Source organism: Carcharhinus amblyrhynchos, chromosome 13 (assembly GCF_965287045.1).
Source record: "Carcharhinus amblyrhynchos chromosome 13, sCarAmb.v2.hapA, whole genome shotgun sequence".
NCBI classification, from domain to species: Eukaryota; Metazoa; Chordata; class Chondrichthyes; order Carcharhiniformes; family Carcharhinidae; genus Carcharhinus; species Carcharhinus amblyrhynchos.
This window is the reverse complement of record NC_137336.1, coordinates 13,407,443-13,426,424: the sequence shown is the minus strand read 5'-3', so window position 1 is coordinate 13,426,424 and position 18,982 is coordinate 13,407,443. Positions and strand designations below refer to the sequence as shown.

The following is an 18,982-nucleotide window of genomic DNA, read 5'->3' as shown; positions in this document are numbered from 1 at the left end:
AGCAGCAGACAGGCATATGGGCACTGGACCTATACCTCCTTTTCCCTTCCCTCTTGGGGTCCAAGGCACCAGGCCAAGGCGTTAGCAAAGAATTTTGGGAGCACTCTTTCCAAACAAATAGAAATTTTCTAAATGGGAAAGAACAAATAGGAAGGTCTGTGATTGGGCAGAGGGCAAGAGTGATTCAATGACTTAAGGAAATACTTCCCCATTTCGTTCCGAATCCATCTGATCAGCACAATCTATCAATACAATTAGCAAACAATTCATTATTGAGGTTTTTTAATGATTGTGAAGAATAAATTTTCCCTAAAATTTCACTCACTCATACTTTAATTTGAACATTTATAATTCCATAACTTTTATTCATGGTGATACTTTACATGATTATTTTGTTGTTAGTCATTGAATGGTTTCAAGAAGGAGATAGATATATTTCTATTAAAAAAAGGGATGAGGGGGATAGGTGGGGAGGTGGATTTGAGACCAGGCAGAGATCAGCCATGATCTGATTGAGTAGCTGAGCAGGTTCCAAGGGCTAAATTTGGGTACTTCTGCTGCTAATTCCTATATTCCTAATCTCTTAGCCACAGTTGGTTATAAACATTTTCTTGTATGAGAGCATGGACACAACCTACTCCTGAGGTTCTACTCTCTCATTGTGTGAACAGGCATTGGGAGACAAATGGGAGCCACCTATATTTATCAAACTGAGTTTCATTGTTTCTCATTTACAGGGAGGCAATGGTGTGGTGTTTTTTTGTCACTGGATGAGTAATTCAGAGACCCAGGGTAATGGACTAGGGACCCATATTCGAAACCATAATGGTCATGGTGAATTTGTATTCAATAAAAATCTGGAATGGAAAGTCCAATGATGACCATGAAACTGTTGTGGTAAAACCCCAGCTGGTTTTCTAATGTAATTTAGGGAAGAAAACCTTCCAGCCTTACCTGGTCTTGACTGCATGTGGCTCCAGATCCACAGCAATGTTGTTGACTCTTAAATACCCTCTGGAATGGGTGAACCAACCACTCAATTGATGGGCAATAAATGTTGGTTCAGCCAGCAATGTCCATTTTCCCCAGATATACTTTAAAATAAATTGCAGCAATCCATAGTACAAATCCACTTTGAAATATTTTCAGATTAGCACACAGTGCATGATTGAGTCAATGCCGGTCCCAACCCTCATAAAACTATGACCTAGAAAGTTAGCACTTGCAAATAAAATAAGACACACTGAGACTGGGAATTATTGAAATTACACCTTGCAATATAAACTAATCCAGCTATATAAAAATATCAACACAAGATGTATTCAGAATAAAATCAACTCATGTTTCCAAGTTTACATTGATCATTAGTACAGGCATGATGGGCCAAAAGATCTGTCATTCATTCCATGATCGTAAATCAGGGTCAGAGTTCAGGGTCTGTATTTGGACAACTTTTCTATTTCCAGTCACCTGGTGTGGATTTAGTTCTTCAATATCTAACAAGTGGCAAAAATTCATGTGAAATAAAATCCTTCAGGAACAAATATTGGATTTAAGTGATGGATAAAGTTGAAATTGAATAAAGACAATTTTACAAAATGGGCATGGTAACTTGACCAACAGAAAACTGATTCATCGTTAATGAGATCATTTCAACAGATAAAGGGTCTGTACTTTCCCAGGTCTGAAGAGGTGGATTTGGAATAAGTTCAGCAAGGAAAAATTATTCATTCACAAAAACATGTTTGCCGGAATTCTCGTGTCCCGCACACCCTGTTACCACTGCCAGCACAAACAGAGAATTTAGCGCTCAGTTTTATCCTGATTCAGCAGCAGAACAAGAGAATCCCAGCCACAGGTGAGGTTGGAGAAACCGGCCCATTATATTTTAAATATCCAACTCCAAACTCTTCCATCTCTTCAGTGAAGATTATTTATGTTGTGCTTGTGCTATTTGTGCATAGATGACAGATGAAGCATCTTCTTTTAAAGGAACCATTTCCTGTAAGAGAGACATTAACTTAAAATAATGGAATTGACTATTGCATCTTATTACATCAGACAATTTTTCAAACGTTACAGACATTGATGTTATGGGTGTGATTTCACAACTAGAAATCAAAATACTTACAATATCTGAAGATTGTTTGTTATACTGTCTACTCTCTGCCTGTCGACTTCCTGTGATAATCAAAAATATCAAAATTAAAAATAATATTGACTGAAAAAAATGACAATTAGCATAAAAACATCCTCAACTGACCACATTCACTCATACGGCCAATGGATCAGCATGACATTGACTAACAGTGAACGCAGGTTTGATTTGGAAGACTCACATGCAAATTGCGCAGAGGGTGTGGAGAGTCTGCAGAACGATCTAGATAGGCTGGGCGAATGGGCCAGGAACTGGCAAATGGAATTTAATATTGGCAAGTGCGAGGTGGTCCACTTTGGTAGGAATAATGGTAGGAAGGACTATTACTTACGTGGAGAAAAACTGCAGCAGGCGACGGTGCAGAGGGACCTCGGGGTCCTTGTGCATGAGTCGCAAAAACCCAGCCTGCAGGTGCAGCAGGTGGTCAGGAAGGCAGATGGGATGCTGGCCTTCATAGCGAGGGGGATTGAATATAAAAGTAGGGAGGTCTTGCTGCAGCTGTATAAGGCATTGGTGAGGCCGCAGCTGGAGTACTGTGTGCAGTTTTGGTCGCCGCACTTACGCAAGGATATTTTGGCCTTGGAGGGAGTGCAGAGGAGGTTTACTAGGCTGATACCGGAGTTGAGGGGATTGAGCTATGAGGAGAGGCTGAATAAACTAGGCTTGTACTCGTTAGAGTTTAGAAGAATGAGGGGAGATCTCATTGAAACATATAAGATGATGAATGGGATGGATAGGATAGAGGTGGAGAGACTCTTCCCGCTCAGAAAGGACAGTAGGACTAGGGGGCACAGCCTCAAGATAAAGGGGGGGCGGTTTAGAACGGAGTTGAGGAGGAACTTCTTCACTCAAAGGGTGGTGAATCTCTGGAATTCTCTGCCCGTTGAAGTGGTGGAGGCTGCCTCGCTAAATATTTTTAAGACGCAGGTTGATGGGTTTTTGATAAGCGAGGGGATTAAGGGTTATGGGGAGAGGGCGGGAATGTGGAACTGAGCCACGACAGATCAGCCATGATCTTATTGAATGGCGGGGCAGGCTCGAAGGGCTAGATGGCCTACTCCTGCTCCTATTTCTTATGTTCTTACGTTCTTATGTTCTTATGTTATGATAAGCACAGCATTTACACAATGGGCCACAAGGAACATTATAGATTAACCAAGATCACTCCACTTTTGTTGGGAGATTGCATGAGCCAGTGGTGACTCACTCAGGATGCTGCTGAAAGTGGGTGTTTTATATGAATTGTTGGAAGGAAGTGAATCTGGAGGTAGTGGGAGCTGCTTCTTCAGCCTTATTTGCTCTGAATCAACTCGGGCACAATAAAAGGAATGAAAATCAAGTGTCAAAGATTGCCATCCCTTTCCCTATCATGAATGCCAAGTAACAGGTGTCAACTACATCCCCAGAGGAAACTTAACTTTACTAAGATCAATCGGGGATGAATCTTCATAGTGTCTTTACATCTTTATGACATGCAAAGGAAATTAATACTTTTAAAGTTTAATCCCTGTGCGAGTAACATATTAACATTTAGCACTCCCTCAGCCTAGATTGCAACGAGCAAGGTTTGAAACTGTGACTTTTTATCTCAGACACATTTTTGCTGCTCCTGAGACATGTTTGTACTCAGAGAGCTGAAAGACATTTCTTTCTCTATCTACATCTTCAATATTTGGGGTATATTATTCAAGAATATCATATGTCTGCCTTTCACTCCATTTCCACATTGTTAATAACTTTAATAGTTAATAGCACCCAGAGAAATTCCACGCAGACAGGGGTGGGGATATGCAAACTCCACACAGATAGTCACCCAATGTTGGAATTAGCATGCTATTGAAATCACAGAGAATGTGCCATTCTCAGAAGGACATGAGTGAAACCAAGTACAAGACATTTTCTGGTGCTAGTCTCCAAATTGAGACATTCTTTGATTCTTTTTCTCAAAATAATACGAGAAGATGTGAACTCATGACTTTCAGGTTGGTGGTCACTATTATACTCTACATAGCCAATAAGGTATTTTACTTTTTTTTCTTTCCAGTTTTTCTGTCTCCATGCAGTTCTGAGTTGGATCATACACAGCAAAAATACATTCTCTAATTCAACATAATTAGTAATTTCACTCAGAGGACATTGTCTGCAACTGCAGAGTGTAATTGTATGCACCTACATATATTATAATCCAGCAAAGCAAGGGTGACCATGGGACTGGAGCATATCACCACCCATCACGTGATGTATGTAGTCACATGGGTAGAGAACAGTCTGGAAAGAAGCCAAAGCAGCCAATCTTCACACGTGGAAATAACACCATGCAAGGCCATACTCACAACTGTAACTAGACACAGAGCAAATTAAAAACTAGCACACTGTTGTATTAACAAGTATTCTTCTGATGTTGGTTACCAAAAGAAAGGCTTGCATTAATATATTGCCTTTTATATGGCATCATGCTTTATAGATAATTAAGTATCTTTGTAATGTTCTTAAAGTTATCATGAAGCACGAAAGGCAATTTCTGAGCTACAGACTTTCACAAACAGCAAGGTGATAATGACCGCATCATCCACTTCTTGGTGCTGTTGATTAAGGAACAACCTTGCCCAAGATAGCAGAGAGAACATAAGAACATAAGAAATAGGAGCAGGAGTAGGCCATCTAGCCCTTCGAGCCTGCCCCGCCATTCAATAAGATTATGGCTGATCTGAAGTGGATCAGTTCCACTTTCCCGCTTTCTCCCCATAACCCTAAATTCCCTTGTCTGTCAAAAACATATCTACCCGTGACTTAAATATATTTAGTGAGGTAGCCTCCACCACTTCAACGGGCAGAGAATTCCAGAGATTCACCACCCTTTGAGTGAAGAAGTTCCTCCTCAACTCCAATCTAAACTGCACCCCCCGCCCCCTTATCTTGAGGGTGTGCCCTCTAGTCCTGCTATCCTTTCTAAGCGGGACGAATCTCTCTACTTCTACCCTGTCCATCCCTTTCATTATCTTATACGTCTCTATAAGATCCCCCTCATCCTTCTAAACTCCAACGAGTACAGACCCAGTCTATTTAGTCTCTCTTCATAGTCCAACCCCCTCATCTCCGGTACCAGCCTAGTGAACCTCCTCTGCACTCCCTCCAAGGCCAATTTATCCCTGCGCAAGTGCGGCAACTAAAACTGCACACAGTACTCCAGCTGCGGCCTCACCAGTACCCTGCACAGTTGCAGCAAGACCTCCCTGCTTTTATATTCTATCCCACTCGCTATAAAGGCCAGCATTCCATTCACCTTCTTGATCACCTGCTGCACCTGCAGACTGGGTTTTTGCGACTCATGCACAAGGACCCCCAGGTCCCACTGCACTGTAGCATGCTGCAGCTTTTCGCCCTTTAAATAGTAATCCCTCCTACTATTATTTCTGCCAAAGTGGATAACCTCACACTTGCTAACATTATACTCCATCTGCCAGGTCCTCGCCCACTCGCTCAGCCTATCCAGATCCCTCTGCAGACTTTCCACACCCTCCACGCAATTTGCTTTACCACTCATCTTCGTGTCGTCAGCAAATTTCGTCACCCTACACTCAGCCCCCTCCTCCAGATCATCTATATAAATGGTAAATAGCTGAGGTGCCAGCACCGATCCCTGCGGCACTCCACTAGTCACCAACTGCCAATCAGAATAGCACCCATTGATACCAACTCTCTGCTTCTTATTAGACAAACAATCCTCTGTCCACGCTAACACCTTACCCCCAACTCTGTGCACCCGAACCTTCTCTAGCAACCTTTTATGAGGCACCTTATCAAACGCCTTTTGAAAATCTAGAAACACCACATCCACCGGTTCCCCTCTGTCTACCGCACTAGTCACATCCTCATAGAAATCCAATAAATTTGTCAAACACGACTTCCCTTTAACGAATCTGTTCTGCGTCTGCAGAGAGAGTTCCTCTTTCATCAACAAAGCAGTGTTGTGACTATTTTATCTCCACCAGATAGCACATACAGGGCCTCTGTTTACTATCTCCTCGGAAAGACAGCACCTCTGACAATACAGTGTTGCCTCAGATTTTGTGCTCAGGTCTCAGAATTTCTTCTCAATCTCACAACCTTCTGACTCTGAGAAAAGTGTGCTCCCCATTGAAACGTAGGAAATAGGAGCGAGAATAGGCAATTCAACCTTGGAGCCCCTTCTGCAATTCTGTATCATCATAGCTGATCTCCACTTCCCTGCCTTTTCCCCTTCTCCCTTTGTCCCACTTTTGATAAAATATTTATCTGTCCCTATTTTGAATTGGGACACCACTGACAGACACTTAGCACTTTGCAGTGGTAGAGTGTGCAGAGCTTTACTCCAGAAGTGCTTGATGTGACATGAAGATAATTAAAGGTAAATTAACTTGCCTAAAGGTAATTAAAGGTAACTAAGGTTTACTTCCTCCCCCACCCCTTGACAAACAGAACACTGAAAACACGAGAGAGAAGTGTGATGTTAAATTTTACCACCTGGTGCTTTTTTCTGAAAATCGATAGATCCATAATGAATATCTTCACTCTCTGTATCTGCACAGAATAAGATAGAAATATCGAATTTGCATTTATATACTGAACATATCCCAAACAAGCAATGAATTTATTTTAAAGTGACCATAGTATGACACAGAGATTGATTTTCCACTTCTACTAGCGAGCACCAGGTGGGGAATCCATTGCGATTCCCCAACTTCATCCCGATGAAGTTCCCACACAGACTGGACAGGAACATCATAAACACAATTAAAATCAAATGACTATTACTGGGTTTGAGGTCCCCTCATCACCAGTGGAAAGCCCAGTCAGTGCCAAACTACTGTCACTGACAAGTGTGGGCTTGGTGCCTGAGGCACTAAAGGGTGGGAAAGAAAGTATGTTCTGTACCCATGTGCCCCTCTACCACTGCCAGGCTTCAGAAGGAGGGTCCCAAGGGGACCAGGGGGTTGGGTAGGTTTGGCTGATTGGGAAGGGGTTGACCTTGAGACTCACCTTTGGACTGTGGGTCTTGTGCCTGGACTGCCCCATCTAGCTATGGGAATTGTGGAGATCACTCGTAGCATGGTGATCTCAATCAGCTGCTGTGAAAATTCTACATTCTTGTCTGTACAGTGAAACCTTTGAAGTGGCCTGGTCTCTGTATTTTCCATGCCCCCTGGACACTTGCAGCATTCCATTCTATCGAAGGGATTCCTTAGCTCTGTCTCAGAAGTGTGGATGTCACTGCTAGAGGTGTCACTGCCAGGTATTGGGGGCAGTGCAAGGGATTGCAGGATCACTGTTGCGCCCATATCCAATCACCTCTCTTGGTAGTGTGAGGATCAGATCTGTGACTGGGGTTGGTGGAATCGTATCATCCTCATGCTTGCATGGTGTAGGCTGGGGGTTAACATGAATAATGTTTCTGTATTATATTATTATGAGTGTTAAAATAGCTCAGGGGATTGCAAATCTGAAGAGCTTCCTACTCAAAGGAACAACTAGAACCAAAATTACACATAATAATATTTGGCAGCCTCTATTTTAACAATACCTGTATAGATAGAGTTATCATCTGATTCAGCTACTTACAGTCTTGTTTTGTTTTTCTATTGATGATTGCATATTCATCAAATCTACTTGTCTCAGGCATTGGCAACTCATCTTCCCCTGGAAAATAGAGTTTTCTGATTAGAATGTGAGAATTATTTGATTTGAAGGAGGTTATATCCAGAATTTCTTCAAAACTGCGGCACTGGTAATGAGATGTATTTAAACCATTTTGAAAGTGGAATATTGTCCAAACAAAATTGTTAATTTGTACTGAATCATTGGTACTAGTTCTCACAAGTTGTTTTGGAAATACTTGGCTAAGTCTGATGGGTGTTGGAGATATTTAATGGATGTTGGGTGATATTTCAGGATACGCATAATCACACATAGAAGTGCAAAGTACTCAAAAGTGTTTCAGAACTGCTATTAATTGTGAGCCTATAACTCAGTGTCTCCAAAATAAAGTTTAGAAAGTATCTGAATTATGAGAGTCTGCAGTGAAGATCGAACAGTGAAAATGGGAAGTGATTATCATGTTAAACTAAATTCTATGTGTATTCAACCATGATAACATAAGAACATAAGAACATAAGAAATAGGAGCAGGAGTAGGCCATCTAGCCCTTCGAGCCTGCCCCGCCATTCAATAAGATCATGGCTGATCCGAAGTGATCAGTTCCACTTTCCCGCTTTCTCCCCACAGCCCTTAATCCCCTTGCCTACCAAAAACCTATCTACCCGCGTCTTAAAAATATTTAGCGAGGTAGCCTCCACCACTTCAACTGGCAGAGAATTCCAGAGATTCACCACCCTTTGAGTGAAGAAGTTCCTCCTTAACTCCGTTCTAAACTGCACCCCCCCCCTTATCTTGAGGCTGTGCCCGCTAGTCCTACTGTCCTTTCTGAGTGGGAAGAACCTCTCAACCTCTACCCGATCCATCCCTTTCATCATTTTATACGTCTCAATAAGATCCCCCCTCATCCTTCTAAATTCCAACGAGCACAGACCCAATCTATTCAGCCTCTCTTCATAGTTCAACCCCCTCAACTCCGGTATCAGCCTAGTGAACCTCCTCTGCACTCCCTCCAAGGCCAAAATATCCTTGCGCAAGCGCAGTGACCAAAACTGCACACAGTACTCCAGCTGCGGCCTCACCAGTGCCCTGTACAGCTGCAGCAAGATCTCCCTACTTTTATATTCAATCCCCCTCGCTATGAAGGCCAGCATCCCATTTGCCTTTCTGATCATCTGCTGCACCAGGCTGGGTTTTTGCGTCTCGTGCACAAGGACCCCCAGGTTCCTCTGCACCGTGGCATGCTGCAGCTTTTCGCCCTTTAAATAGTCGTCCCTCCTACTATTATTCCTGCCAAAGTAGATAACCTCTATTATTTGATTATTTGAATGTGAGAGAATAAAAATACACATTGCTGTAAAACTGAAAAATACAAAAGAGGGTCCATAATTAACATGAACTAACAGAGCAAAGATCTTATAAAATTCTTATGTTATGAGGGTTTGAATATTACCTTGCATTTGCTGAATTTCATTAACATTTGAAGAAATCTGAGACGCCTCTGCTGTACTTTCCCCTGGTTCATTTTTCAAACCTGTTCAGGGAACACCTATTAAAATGCATTCAGCTTTCCTTATAAATTTCACACAGTCTAATAACTAAACCCTGTACCAAATGGACCATGAGATCAGATATGACAATAATTGTGACAAAATAATAGATGTCTCTGCAATTACCAGGTATAGGGGTGGCGGGAGAGAGGGGGAGGCAGGGAGTGGAGGGGAAGGCAGGGTGGGGAGGTGATCTGAAGCCCACGCTCACCTTTCATGGGAATGGCAGTGGGGCATCAAGATTCGGCAAAAATCCTAAAGACATGGATCTCACCAACAAGAACAGGACTTCCGATTTTCATTGCCCCTCACCTGTTAGGTAAACGGGTTCACGCTTAGGTGCATGTTAACGTATTTACATGTATATTGACCTCGCTGTATATTGACCACCCCTGCCCCCCTTGCCCCGCCGTATATTCAACCCACGATGATGTCATGTCATGTTGGCGCAATTTACAACAGGTTCATGCAGATGTGATCCTGTCGTGGGGGAATGAAGGTGAGTATGGCCTCTGGGAGAGAGGGCATGGTCAGGCACTGCCCTGGAAATGCCCCTTGCCACAGGCTGGCTTTGCCAGGTTGGCATCATGCCAGCCTGGCACTGCCAATGAGTGCCAGAGCAAATCCCAGTGGGAACCTCATGCGCTGGGCGAGGCAGAGGCGGGGGGTAGGGAGGGGAGGGACTCATTTATTTGTGGTGGTGTGAAACAGCTGTGTGCCTGGTCATCTGGTGACTGCTTCCTTGGGGGTGGGTGCTGGTGGGAGGGAAAGGATCTGATGTTTCAGGGGAAGCTGGGTGTGCTGGCACTGACTACCGGGGGCATGGGAATGAAATACCAACTCTGATTGGAGGGGGGGGTGCGTGCATGTTGAGGCTCTTCCATCCCATCCACCTCCCTCACCCCCACCACATGATGGCATGAAAGTGCAGGAGATTACTTAAAACAAATTAGGAGTGCAAAGAGAGGACATGAGAAAAACTAGTGGGCAAAATAAAGAAAAAAAATCCCAAAGTATTTATCTGTATATTGAGGACAAGAGGGTAGTCAGGGGAAGAGGGCGGCACGGTGACACAGTGGCTAGCACTGTTGCTTCACAGCGCCAGAGATCTGGGTTCAGTTCCAGCCTTGATCACTGTCTGTGTGGAGTTTGCATGTTCTCCCCATGTCTGCATGTGTTTTTTCCAGGTGCTCCGGTTTCTTCCCACAGATGTGCAACTTAGGTGAATTGGCCATGCTAAATTGATCCTTAGTGACACAAAAAGTGATGATGCGGTAAATAGTGAGGAGAAAAGCCTGAAATTACAGGGTGAAATAAACAGTCTGGTCAGATGGACAGGACAATGACAAATGGAATTTAACCCTGAAAAGTGTGAAGTGGTGCATTTTGCGAGGCCTAACAAGCAAGGGAATACAGTATGAATGGTAGGATGCTCGAAAGTGCAGAGCAGCAGAGGAACTTTGGGGTGCACGTTCATAGATTCCTAAAGGCAGCAGGGCAGTTAGGTAAGGTGGTGAAAAAGACATATGCAATACTTGCCTTGATTAACTGAGGCATAGTGTATAAGAGCAGGGAGGTTATGATGGAGCTGTATAAAACACTCATTAAGCCACAGCTGGAGTCCTGTGTGCAATTCTGGTCACCACACAAAAGAAGAGTCACAGTACATAGGGTGCAGAGGGGATTCAACAGGATGTTAGCTGACCTGAAGCATTTCAGCTATGAAATGAGGCTGGATATGCTGGTGTTGACCTTCTTACAGCAGAGAAGATTAAGGGGAGACCTGATTGAGGTGTACAAAATTATAAAGGACATAGATAAGGTAGAAACATTTCCACTTAGGAGAGAGGTCAATTGCCAGGGGGCACAGATTTAAGGAAAGGGGCAGGAAATTGAAGGAAGGGCTTTTTCACCCAGAGGGCGGTGGGAATCTGGAACTCACTGCCTGAAAGACTGGTACAGGTGGGAACCCTCACAACATTTAAGAAGCATTTAGATGAGCACTCAAAACAACAAAACTTACAAGGCTATAGACCAAGTCCTTGGAAAATGGATTAGAATAGATAGGCACTTGATGGATGGCATGGACACTGGCTCAATATCACTCAGTGCCCACTTCAGGGCCTCAATTGGCAGCAGAGCAGAAAGGCTGTCCCTGAGATTTCCTGCCCCAAAATTAATTGGGCCAGAGGAGAGTACTCATCAGCCTCCTGCCCAATTAACTTCCCCAACTGACACCAAACCTACCCCAGAGGAAGGCACTAAATTTCATCCATTAAGTTAGATGACCAAAGACTTGGTCAAAGAGGTCAGTCTTAAGAAGAGTCTGAAAGGAGGAAAGTGAGCTAGAGAGACACAGAGGTGTCGGGGGAAATCCAGAGCTCAGGGCCTAATCGACTGCAAGCATGTCTACTATTGGTGAAGCAAACAGAATTGGGAATGCACAAGAGGCCAGAATTAGAGCAGCACAGATACCTCAGAAGGTTATGTGTTTGGAGGAGATTACAGAGATAGGGAGGGACAAGGTCATGGGGGAATTTGTTATCAAGAATGAGAATTTAAAAATCTAAATATTTGACCAGAAATCAGTGTAGGTCAGTGAGTACTTTAATAGAAGGGAAAGGGACATGTTGTAAGTTATTCTTATGGATTACATTATAAGTCATAACTATAAAAATAATTGATTATTAAAAATGATAAACAAGTTGTAATTGTCATTCCTAATTTTTTTAAACATTGCCTCATTTACATTCACTGAAATGAAATCTCACAACACCAGGTTAAAGTCAAACAGCTTGATTTGCAATCATGAGCTTTTGGAACACTGCTTCTTTAACAGGTTAATGCCCACTCACCTGATGAAGGAGCAGTGCTCCGAAAGCTCGTGAATCCAAATAATCCTGTTGGACTTTAATCTGGTGTTATGAAACTTCTTACTGTGCCAACCCCAGTCCAACGCTAGCATCTCCACATCACTGAAATGTATGAAAGCTGAAATTGGGTTACAGTAATTTCTTACCTGGAGCTTTGTATTTCCTTATACTCAGCACCAGAACCAGGATAATGATAAGGAAAAAAAACAGACTCACAAAAATAATAAAATTGTTGTGTTGAAAAGCGTAAACACCTGTTGGAAGAATAAGCACAGAGTGACATTTAGTTTGTAGTTTAAGTGTAAAATAAAAGTATATTTATTAGTCACAAGTAAGGCTTACATTAACACTGCAGTTAAGTTACTGTGAAATTCCCCTGGTTGCCACAATCTGGCACCTGTTTGGGTCAATGCACCTAACCAGCATGTCTTTCAGACTGTGGGAGGAAACTGAAGCATCTGGAAGAAACCCACACATATGTGGAGAGAATGTGCAAACTTCACATAGACTCAAGCCAGGAATCAAAGTTGAGTTCCTGGTGCTGTGAGGCAGCAATGCTAACCACTGTGCCACGGTGTCACTCTCCTAATAACCCAGTAGATAAACTTGTGCCTGATTTCACATTCAAATAAACAGATCAGTTGATCAGAGGTTTAATTCCCGATCCAAGTTAACCAACTCCACTCAGGAATATTGGAATGTTACAACTGTCCTTGGTCCTGATCAGTTAGAGAAAAGAAAATCTAAATCACACTGGGTTCTCCTTGCTGGTTGCATTCCAGTGATTGCTTCTGGAAAGGGGTTTTGCACAGATGACTGGGAAGTGAAGGATTTGATTCAGTTCAGACACTTCCTGCTATACAGTAGGTGAATGGTACTCATTTATAAGGTTTTACATGAAAAATTACTATTTAAATGAGAATAGCATTCAGAGGGATAGATCTTCACTTTGTGCAACAGTAAAAATAGGTTGAAATATAAACGGAGATAGTTTAAAATGGGCTGGTGACCCACTTACTCTGTCACTGACCCAATAACTACCCCAACATGGGATGTAAAAGAAGAAAAAGGAGAAAGCTTGCAAAATAGTAGGACAAATAAAATTGTACCATACCTTCAGTAATGTTGAGGAATATACAATTATCTGTGATAGTGCTTCCTCGTAATAGCTATGCAATGCACATCACAGGAGAAAGATGCTAACATGGTGTGTGATTGTTACCACTATGCATCTCTAACCAAATATCCAAACTCAGATCTAGGAGAATGTGGATGAACATTCGACTGGGAGGATGAAGGGATACAGCAGCAACAACCCCCCCCCCTATGCACCACCAGCATCTTGTGGTAGGTTGGAGTCCACCTCCTGTACAACCTTTTTTTTTTAAATTTATTCATGACCAGCTAGCATTTATTGTTCATCTCCAGTAGCCCTCGTTGAGAAGGCTGTTGAGAGTTAACCACATTGCTGTGGTTCTGGAGTCACACGTAGGCCAGCTGAGATGAGGATGGCAGATTTCCTTCCCTAAAGGACAGGAGTGAACCAGATGTGTTTTTTGACAATCAACAATGGTTTCATGGTCTTCAATAGATTCTTAATTCAAGATTATTTTTCAATTGAATTCAAATTCTACCATCAGCCATGGCAGAATTTGAACTCGGGTCCTCAAAACATCAGCTGAGTTTCTGGATTAATAGTCGAGAGGTAATACCACAAAGCCATCTCCTTCCCTGGAAATAGCTAATTTTCCACATTGTGCCAAATGGGAAATGATGCAAATAGTAGGATAGCAAAAGAAAAATGCATGAATTGTAGTATTGGAAAAACATAAGAGCAAGGAGCAGGAGTAGGCAATCCAGCCCCTCGAGCCAGCTCCACCATTCAGTACGATCATGGCCATCTCATCTCAGCCTTACTTCCCCCTAACACTTCATCTGGCAACTACTTAAAATGCTATCCCTCTCCTCAAATTTATGTAGTATTCTGGACAGATTCTGTGATAGAGAATTCCATGCATTCGTTTTGAGTGAAATAATTCCTCCTCATTTCTGTTTCAAATCTGCCAACCCTCAACCAAAAACTATGCCCTCTCAAACAAGAGGAAACATCTGTTCAACATCTAACATGTCAATCCCCTTTGGCATCTTCTCTACCTCAATTAAGTCTCTTCTCATTCTTCTAAAATTCAGTCAGTAAAGACCTAAACTACTCAACCTCTCTTCATAAGACAAGTCCTTCATTCCTGGAATCAATCCACTGAAACTTTCCTGAATGGCCTCTAATACATATATATCCTTCCTCAAGTAAAGTGACCAAAACTGTGCACAGTACTCCAGATGTGGTCTCGCTAATGCCCTATAGAGCTGCAACAGCACTTCTCTACTTTCATACTCTATTCCATTTGCAATGAAAGCCAAAAATCCTTTTGTCTTCCTTACTACCTGCAGTACCTGCATATTATAAAATTAACTCGCTTGTTTGTGATTATTTGTTCAAATCAATATGTTCATACAATGAATGTTTTGAAAAAGTTTTATTCCTGACTTTGATCCCAGGTCAAGAGCTTAAAAATCACTGATGACTTTGTAACAAGAATGGCCCCCTGTTATTATTATTCAGTTTGTCAGAAAACGATACAATACAATCCCAGCACAATCACAATTTCTGCTCCCTTCCCAATCTGATTTTACATGGATCAGGAATATTGGGGAAGGATCTTATTTGTATTTTACATTTCCAGCATTCGCAGTAGTTGGCTTTTACTGGGGGACTTTTGGCCAATCTAATTGACTGATATCTCTCTGGTCTCAGTAGACACAACTAGCAGCACATCTGGGACTGCATCAAATCCTAAAGAAGAAGAGCCTGGGACTGCGTAACAGTTATTTTAATGAGTTTCTTGGCAGGACCTGCAGTGGACACCCTGGAGTGATGGGTGAGGGCCCAATTGGGCAAGTATGGGTGGGCCACACAAAGCCTCACTCCTTGCCAGTTAAATCACAGACAGATGAATGGCAGAAAAGACAATCATGGAATCTTATGAGCCTCCTCCCTCCTCTTTTCCCTCAGCTTCCCCCCCTTCCCCCTCCCATCCACCTCCCATTCCTCGCTCCTTCTCCACCCTCCCTTCCCCATTACGCCTTCTCATTTCTCCTCTCCACGCATTCTCCCCCTCTCCCTCCCCCTCCCTCTCCGAAGTGATTTGACTTAGGACTCTCCTAGTGTAGGAGACCATTCAATCCCTCTGACTCTCTAATGGAACATCCCACCCAGGCCCGATCCACGTAATGCTTCTAATGTATTCACATCCATGTATTTACCCCACTAATCCCCCAAACCTACACATCTCTGGACATTATGAGGCAATTTATTACGACCAATTAACCCTAACTTGCACATCTTTGGACTGTGGGGGGAAACTTGGAGGAAAGCCACGCAGACACAGGGAGAACACGCAAACTCTATACAAACTGTCACCCAAGGACAGAATTGAATCTGGGTCCCTGGCACTGTGAGGCAACAATGCTAACCTCTGTGCCATCCTATCAAATATGTGTCAGATGCAGGTGATTGATGGAGTGATGTCAAGTGTCACATTTCTATCATTATCCAACATATAAACGCTGGATGTAAGAAAATCAATTAAGTTATTGGCAACTAGTCTGATTACAGTGAGGTGGAGAGGATTGAATGTCTAATAGATTCCTTACGTTAAAGAAGTGTAATGGAAACCAAAGTTGCAAAAACATAGGCCAGAATTTTCCAATGTCATACACCCTGCCCCCGCTGTCAGTGTGAGCAGAGAATTGGCGCTGAGCCAAATCTTCATTCACTGCAGCTGGATCGGAGAATCCCAGCCATGGGTGAGGTCGGAGATTTTCGCTTTTAGACTCCGCTTCGACTTCTCTCCATTGTAAGGTTTGACTTTGATTTGTACAGCGATGTTGTGAACTTTTAGTAACATGGAGTGTAATAAAATATAAATAACAAGCAGTAATTATAATAACAGTAAGTGAGAAGAATTCGCAATGGGGGTTAGAAAGATTATAATCTGAGACGCTTACTGTGAAATTTCAGATCATATGGAACGAAAACCTTGGGGGTGTTTCGATAAAACAAAACGCATGTCCAGTTCCTTCTGTCTCTATTGGCTTTCTGAATAATCAGCTGTAACAAATCCTCTTCCGGATTCTGATCCTTCAATGTTTTCCCCACAACAGTTTTCCCATCACTGCTGATCCAAACAAGTCTCATTGATTCAGTGACATCAGAAACAGAGCAGGTCAGGGTAACGGTGTCTCCCTCACTCACTGCATCAGATGGTTCAGCGGTGACTGCAGAAACAAGAAAATCATTTAGATTTTAAACAATGACTTGATCATTGAAAAAAACAGCGACATTTTGTGTCCTACCTTTAACTGTGATCAGTTTAATGGCCACCAGTTTAAATGTTCCCACACAACATGTGTAAACCCCAGCATCTTCAAACTGCACAGGGACAATCCGTATGCTGAAGATCTCATCACTGAAATTTCTCTCTTTGGGAACCAGTCGATTCCTAAAGTCAATCCTGCTGACAATGACGGGCTGAAATTTGTAAGTAGAAGCAATTTCTTTCTCTTCATTCTGCAAATAACGCGATGACCAGGTCCATTTAGTTTTAGAGGACTTAAATATAACTTCACAAACCAGGTCGAGTTCACTGTGATTTGCGATTGCTCGATAAAGTGTATATGTAACACCGCGTAAATCTGTAACAGAGAGAGGAGACAAAGGGTTAGATTTTTAAAGCTGTTGAGATACAGATGTTCGGAATTCCTCTCGGAACAAGCATCAGCTTCCTGGCAAACGTCAGCTGGGAGAGCAGCATTGGTACAGGGAAATTGGCCGGGATCTGGATACACTGGCTGTTCACCCAGACTGACTTTTGTTTAGATACTGGGTTATATCACAATGTTCAACTGCCCCAAACATGACCCTATGAAAGTGATGTTACATGGGAACATACAAAACAGGAGCAGGATTAGGCATTCAGCCCCTCGTTCCTGCTCCATCATTCAATAAGGTCATGGCTGATCTATTTGTGATTAGAATTCCACATTTCAATCTGACATTGATAACCTCTCTTGCTCCTTACCTTAAAGTTACATGCCCTGATTATTAACACCCCAATGAGTAGCACGGTGGAACAGTGGTTAGCTTTGCATCCTCACAGTGCCAGGGATCTTGATTTGATTCCTGGCTTGGGTTACTGTCTGTGTGGAGTCTGCACATTCCCCCCATGTCTGCATGGGTTTCCTCCGCGTATTCTGTTTTCCTCTCACAGTCCAAAAGACATGCTAGTTGGGTATATTGGCCATGCTAAATTCTCCCTTAGTGTGCCTGAACAGGTGCCAGAGTGTGGTGACTAAAGAATTTTCACAGTAACTTCATTGCTGTGTTAATGCATGCCTATTTATGACACTAATAAATAAACTGAAACATAAACTTAAACTGTACTAAGGGAAAATGTTTCTTCCTATCTGCCCGATCCATATCTCGCACAATTTTGTACACATCGATCAGGTTCCCCTTCAGCCTTCTCTGCTTTAAGGTGGCACAAGATAATTCAACAAGGCATCCTTAAATCACAAAGGTGATTTATTGATCAATAGTTATAACTATATACACAGTATATAGTTATATACACTATGCATACCAACAAGTTCAGTTCAAATACAGTCTAGGTCCTTCGACTCTGAGGCTCATGCTACAGGTTCCCCTTACATGGACCCTCACCCTAACACCTGATAGGCTAAAGTTTGTGTGCTCCATTTTGATAGGTCCTAGGAAAGTCAAGTGACCCATGAACATTCACGTCCTTAATGGGTTCATGCTATCACATACTTCCCTCCCTAATTTTCATTACAATCATATAAAAAACTCTTAAATACAATTAAGTTCAGCCAAAGCAGAATTTCCAAAAAGGGGGCAAATTGTCAAAGTTCATGAAGTCAGTCTATCTGGGGCCTTTTGGACTACTGTAGAGTTCCTCAACTCCATGCCCATTTCTTTCATGTTGTAGTTATCAGAATCTACAACAGTGGCAGGTGGATTGACACATTCCAACATTAAGCCAGGGCTGTCCCCTTCTTCCTCTGCTTCTGCTGACAGTTGAGATTCTCCTGGCTAGCACAGGCTTGGCTGCTGTCTCACTGGACTCTGCAACTGTGTCTGGCTGACTGGTGATGGGGCCTTCCAATGTTTTTATTCTTTTGTGGAATGGAGCTGCTGCTGGTGGGGCCAGCATTTCTTGTCCACCTGTAATTGCCCCTGAAGGGGCATTTAAGAGTCAACCACATTGCTGTGGATCTGGAGTCAGAGGGAGGCCAGAGTAGGGACAGCAGGTTTCCTTCTATAAGGGAGATTAGTGAATCGGATGAGCTTTTGCAACAATTGATAATCGTTTCATGGTCATCATTCGACTTTTAATTCCAGATTTTTACTGAATTCAATACTATGCTGGGGTTCGAACCCCAGAGAAGTGACCCACAAGCAATCTCCCCTTACAGGAGCCACGCTATCACAGAAAACAACCCCAGCCTATCCATCCTCTCTTCATAGTTGACACACTCCATCACAGGCAACATCCTAGTGAATAGTCTTTGCACTTTTCCTGTAATGTGGCGACCAGTACTACACACACTGTCCTTGTGCCATCATAACTTCCCTGCTCTTATATTCTATGCCTCAGCTAATAAACAGAGATTTCCCATATGCCTTCTTAGCC

The 18,982-nt window shown here is 42.7% G+C and overlaps 1 long non-coding RNA gene across 1 annotated transcript; it reads right to left on the bottom strand.

The window, feature by feature from the left end:
• Nucleotides 1–1,300: 1,300 nt before the first annotated feature.
• On the bottom strand, nt 1,301–6,709 carry LOC145351456 (uncharacterized). Its single transcript, XR_013888404.1, has 3 exons — nt 6,662–6,709; nt 2,132–2,181; nt 1,301–2,002 (listed from the first exon to the last, which is right to left on the bottom strand). It is a non-coding gene; the product is annotated as an uncharacterized LOC145351456 (long non-coding RNA).
• Nucleotides 6,710–18,982: the final 12,273 nt, after the last annotated feature.